Below are 6,000 nucleotides of genomic sequence, written 5' to 3'. Positions count from 1 at the left end.
CCCCCCCCCCCCCACCTCTATTCAAGCTTGGCTTCTACATTTCTACATTAATGGCCTCTTTCACACTTCTTTTAAACCAGTCCTCCTCCCTGTCTAAGATGTGTTCTTAACTGTCTTCAAAGAAGTGACCTTTTTCCTTTAGATGTAGGTATACTGCCGAATCCTGAACAGAGGATTCAGAGGACATAACATAACACCTCTCTCTGGGCAGGTTATTAACACCTCCTAGCTCCAATTATGCAAATGCAATCAACACCTGTTTGCTACTAACAGATTATGTGGAATGGAGCAACATTCACCATATTTATTCCCAGTGAACTGTCTTAAAAAAAGTACAGCAAGTCCAGTTGCTTGACTTATTTTTTTACAGATATACCATGACCTGGATGAATGAGAACCTCAATAGACTGTGTTATTTTATCTTTCAATGGGCTATTTATTTTTATTTTGTTATCTTTGCCTGGAGTTCCGCTTTATGTTCGCTGATGATTTATCTTGGCATTCTCTTTTAACTGACGTGAAGCTGTAGAGGTGAAGCTGTAGAGGTTAGACTACTGTGCCAACTCTCAATATGAAAGAATTACCCACCAGATGCAATGACAGCTCCAACTCACAGTATAATTGTACCTCATAAATCTACTGCTATTTTTACTGAGGTTGTGGCCTTCCGTTATAGCTGGAAAAGTATGATAAATAATTATCTTGTTGTGACAGAACGCGGCAACCTGAGCTCATTTACCAAACAACACAAAATAGCGCTCGCTCTCACGAATCCCGTGCTCCTATTCCTGGGCTCATTTGCCCAGGTAGAACGGTTCCTTTCTCTTTATCGTGATTTAAGATGTATGGCCCTGTTCAGTATTCAGGAAATAAAAGCCTGTAATATGTCACCTCATCACCATAAATCCTGCCTGCGTTGGGAGGGCTGACAAGGAGAACAATGTGCAATTTGTGCATCGCTTTCAGGCAAATTACTTTTATTGTGGCCAAAAGGATGAGCGCTAGAAGGAACGACTGGTTTGCTGGTATAATATAAGCATGTGAGGTTCAAATGTGACTTATTGCAGCGATGCATCATGAGGAAGGCGCTTTGAGTTTGATGCATCTTTAGGTGTATTGCGTCTCTCCAATATGCACAGTTTTTCGTCATTATGTAATTAGCATTTAACAAAAATTATAGCACAAATCGTATCATAAAAAGTGACCAAACTAACAATACTGCTAAAAAGAAAAAACTTTATTCTGGTAGAACAGAACACCCTGTGTCATGCTGAGCTCCAGATAGATATAAAAGACACATAACTGCAGCTCTGTAATCATAAATACATCAAATGTATTTTATTAATGCAAGCAGTGTAAGCACCTGACTTTCACTTGGGGGTCTATTCACTAAGCTGCCATAGGCAGCCGAGTGAACAACCGACCCTAAGTGAAGTGAGCCGAACGCTGTTCGGCTATTCACTTCAGGCTTGTACGGCTGATTTCAGCCGTGTATCGGCTGAAATAAGCCGAACATTGGGTGGCTTTGTGTGGCTTCGGGTCGGCTGAACATGCTCAGCATGTTCAGGCGACTCGAAGTGCAGAAGGAGTTTCACATCTGGATCGGCTAACCTGAACCTTCGGCAGGCTACTCGCTGCTGTTCGGTCTATTCGAACAGCAGTGAGTAAATAGCTTCCCTCTGTGGGACTGAGCAGAATAGCAAAATAGTTAAAAAAGTAGAAGAAAGACAATAGAAAACGATCGTGCGGAGCTAGCAGTGACAGCTAGCTCCGCCCAACTGTTTTCTATTGGCCGGGCGGTTCTGCTGCCGTCAAAAAAAAAAAAAATAACCAAAGGAATGCATAGCTAGATTCCTAGTGGATATTTCAATTTGCAATAGCCAATAGCAAACTAGCTATTGCACCCGCCCTCTGCTGCTGTCAATCACTAGTGGGGACCTGATGGAGAACTGCAGGTCCCCTCTGCTGATTGACAATCGAGCAGAGTAAAACTTTCCTTTAGAAAGTGTTTCTCTCCTGGGCGGTCGGGAGCCTCTATCTAATAGCGGGAGACTCCCGGAGACCCGGGAGAGTTAGGCTGTTTAGAGATCAGTGTCCCTAGTTACCTTAGCTGTCAGAAGCAGGCTGTCGACCGGCCAATGGCCAGTCGCTCGACCAGCTTCGGCTTTCACCTCGGTTCAGTCGAGCCGAGGCATATGCCTTCAGCACGACTGAGCCGCTCGGCCCACTTCGGGAGCTGTACGGGCTATAGTGAATAGCCTGTACAGCAGCCCTTCGGTTCTACTGAACCGAAGGGGTCCTGGTGCTGAAGCTAGCTGAAGCTACGGCTAGATCCTTCGGCAGCTTCGTGAATAGACCCCTAGGTATCAGCTTTGTCCCTGTACAGCAGATTGGGAGATAGAAGCAGCACAAGAAGCCTTTCAGGTGTGTTGCTGATAGCATGCTAATAGTAGGAGAGAGAAGAGTGACTAGGGGCTGGGTTGAATTTACTCTCTCTGCTGCCCCAAGGCCATGTCTCTGAATGAATTTTTTACTTTTTTATTATTTATCAATTTTTATAATTATTTTTCTTATTTTTTCTACTTTTTAATCACCTTTTGAATTTTATTTTAACTATTATTTCTTATAATTTTCATTAATTTAAATGTTTTTATTCATTTTTTTTCCCACTTAACTTTATGGCTATCACACAGGAGCTAATAATCCCCTGTGTGATAGCATTTGGAGGTGACAGGTTCTCTTTATTGAACCTGTCACCTCCAATACACAAGTTCTAGCTCATCACTGTGCTGGAACTCCTGTGACAACCGAGAGGGGAAGGCTGTGAGGGCAGCTCTCCCCTCTCAGCGTTTACATGGAGCAGAGCGGAGAACGGACGTTCTCAGCTCTGCTCCCCACTCTTCATCCTGAGGATCTCAGGCCAGGGGGGAGAGAGGTCACTTACAAGAGGGGTAGGGAGGGGTGGTGGGGGGAGGAGAGTCGAGCAGGCTGCATACAAGTGATCTCGGGGACATCGCCAAGATCACTTGTAAACAAATGAGCAGCTATCCAGATCTCCTGAGACTAGAATTCAAAGGCTGCAGTGCCTTAGATCCCTATAAATATTCAATCAAACACATGAGTGCCTAGGCACCCTCACCTAGCAGGAAGTGCACTATTACTTTTCAGGAGCAATTCAGTGCAAAAGGTAAATCTTCCAGGGTACTGCTTAGGCACAGTTAACATTATAACACAGCAGATTTTCATTTTCTCAGTTCAGGTCCACTTTAATGCATATAAATGCACAAAAATGCAGCAATGTCTATTTTTGTAAAGATGCACTGATCTGCAGAGACAAAAAAAATCAACTGCGCCCACAATGTATTTTTTAGTTTTGGTGGGAGTAAGGAAAAATTATAATCAAGTTTTCATTGCTGTACCTGCTGCTGAGATTTTATTTCACTTCCTGTCCTATAGACCAAAGTGTCTCCACCGTTGGATTGCAATAAAAAGCAGTGACTCACAGCGGCCGCAGGCCAATGTTCCATGTCATACTGATTGAGAACACCGGTCATATATGATTAAATAAAAAGTTCCCACTGCGATTTATTTTTCAGTTCTTGTCCTTGTGACCAAAGAAGAGGTGAGGAGATCTCCCTAGTGGGGTAACAGACAGATATAGAAAATTTGGGTGTGCAAGCAGCTAAGAGCCAAAAGCAAAAAGTATAAAGTCCAGATCTAATTATATCATAAAAAGACAATATTTTTCAGGGGTTTATAGGCTCCCCTTTCATCAGAACATTTATAGAGTGTACTGGACTGTTAAAATTAGAGGCATCCTGAGGGGTAATTAGCACTGCTTAACCAGAAACTGGAGTGATCATACTAATTACTCCTCAGGATCCCTCTATTTTTATCAGTCTAGTACATGCTTTATTCAAAAGTACCGAGTCCTGTTGAAGGAGGACCCTTTGAGCCCCGAAATGTGTTGCATTTATATGATACTAAATAAAATGAACAGGGTTATTCACAAAAGGGTGAAGAGTTTGGAGAAGGCAGGAGAAGTGAACAATCTAGGACAACATAGCTGAACTGGAAAGTGAGCTGAATTAGAGAATTTTTCCAAATCAGCTATTTTGGCCCAGATTGTTCACTTCTCCTGCCTTCTCCAAACTCTTCACCCTTTAGTGAATAACCCTGTAAATCTGGACTTTATACATTCTGCTTTTGGCACTCTCCTCTTTGCATACCCAGTCCCTACTGGAGCAAAGGGCCAACGTTCGGTCACCACTCCCCGGAGAGCTGAGCAAGGATAGTCATTCCTGCTACACTGCTGAAGACCTGATGGAGACACCTCTTACTGCTTTAAGAAGTTAAGCAGCACCCCACACCTTTCTTTTATTTACACTACTAAAAAAGCTGACAGAGGTTCCCCACTTTATTTTAAATAAAAAAGTTGTATTACTCTCTGTATCCCCCTTCCCCAACCCCTTGGTGAGGGGAAAATGTCCCACTGGCTTCAGAAACCTGATAGAGTTTCTAACTCTCCTCCAAATTGTCCAAACTTTAAAAATCAATTTCTTGTTCTCACGTGTTGCTCATTTTCATTATATTTGTAATTGTTTTACAAAGTTTAATGTAAATTCATAAACTTTTTGTGGGCATCACAGCTTTCATTTCCGCCGGTACACGACCAAATACTCTGTGTTTGCAGAGTTTCCACCTGCAGATGGCTGTGATTTCCCTTACCATCAGTCACCAATATGCCTCACAATTAACCGAGGACAGAAGATAAACTGAATCTCACAGTCCTCGCTGAGATCCTTCAAAAATAATATGAGCTAATCAGAGTTCTGCATGTGAGTTCCAACGTGTTGTGGAGATATTAATTATAGCCCAAGCCTAATCACCGCATGACTCTGATGTGAACCATTCATCAAACTGAGAAAGTTCAGGACTCGGGATGTGTGCTCAGCCTTCTGGTTAGCAGAGGTTAGGATGTGTTTGAGGGACATAAATACATCACTGACCTCTTAAAGGACCACGGTCTAATTAAAAAGTAGGCGATCGCTTTGAAATAAAGAGCTGGTGAAATCACAAAATGCAACCAATTAAAACTTTTACTTGTTATGTAGTTAGCAGGTATCCAAAACCCTCATAAAATCATGTGTTCTCTCCTAAACTTTACATAATGCCAGAACATTACTTTTAACCAGGGGTGTCCCTAAACCTTTCACCCCCTGAGGCGGGGGGAAGGTGCTGGTGGTGATGCTCACTGACGTCACTGGTTGCCAGGAGCTGGGCGGGACACCAACCAGAGCGTCCTGCTTAGCTCCTGACAACCAATGACATCACTGAGCTGGGGGGGGACACCCGACAGAGTGCCCCTGGTTGCTAGCAGCTCTTAGCAACCTGGTACGCTCTGGCCAGGCACACCTGCTGTCCCCCACACGTGACCCGATGAGATGCCGCCAGAGAAAACCTCCTCAGGCTGCCTCATGATATGGAAGACCCTGCTTTTAACCACTCAACACAGGAAATTTGGGCTGGGACCTTTTGCTATTAAGATCAAATGCCAATTTCAGAATTTCCCACCATTCCCCCAAACGATCACCGATCCCTAAACGAACACCTCACCTAAGGTTTATCATCTTAAAGTAAACATGTCCCTCCCAACTTTAACACTTAACCTACCCCTAACATTAACCCTTAGGGCTTGTTCACACCATGTCCGTGGAGCTGCGGTTTTCTGCACACCATCGAAAAAGGTTAGTCCATTCATGGGGATTTGTTTTATGAAATAATTAAAACAGAACTCCAGCTATGACGGCATTGCATTTAAAGAATACATTTACTGATATATTTATGATTACAGAGCTGCATTCATGTGTGTCCTTTAAATCTGCCTACAGTTCAGCTTTGAATTCTATTTAAAACTACATGCCCATCTAAGACGACCCTGTCCACAGGAAGACAACGCGGCTACATGATTTCAATGCAGAACAAACAGCGTTGCCATTC

At 43.2% G+C, this 6,000-nt stretch overlaps 1 protein-coding gene across 2 annotated transcripts in view; it reads right to left on the bottom strand.

Annotated features, from left to right (window-relative positions):
* The window catches only part of SYNPR (synaptoporin), a 136,938-nt gene that overhangs the window by 27,723 nt on the left and 103,215 nt on the right, over window positions 1–6,000 (bottom strand). The gene's annotated exons all lie outside the window — the stretch shown is intronic.

Source organism: Nanorana parkeri, unplaced genomic scaffold (assembly GCF_000935625.1).
Source record: "Nanorana parkeri isolate BGI_ZX_2015 unplaced genomic scaffold, ASM93562v1 scaffold9, whole genome shotgun sequence".
NCBI classification, from domain to species: domain Eukaryota; kingdom Metazoa; phylum Chordata; class Amphibia; order Anura; family Dicroglossidae; genus Nanorana; species Nanorana parkeri.
This window is presented reverse-complemented; position numbering and strand designations above follow the sequence as displayed.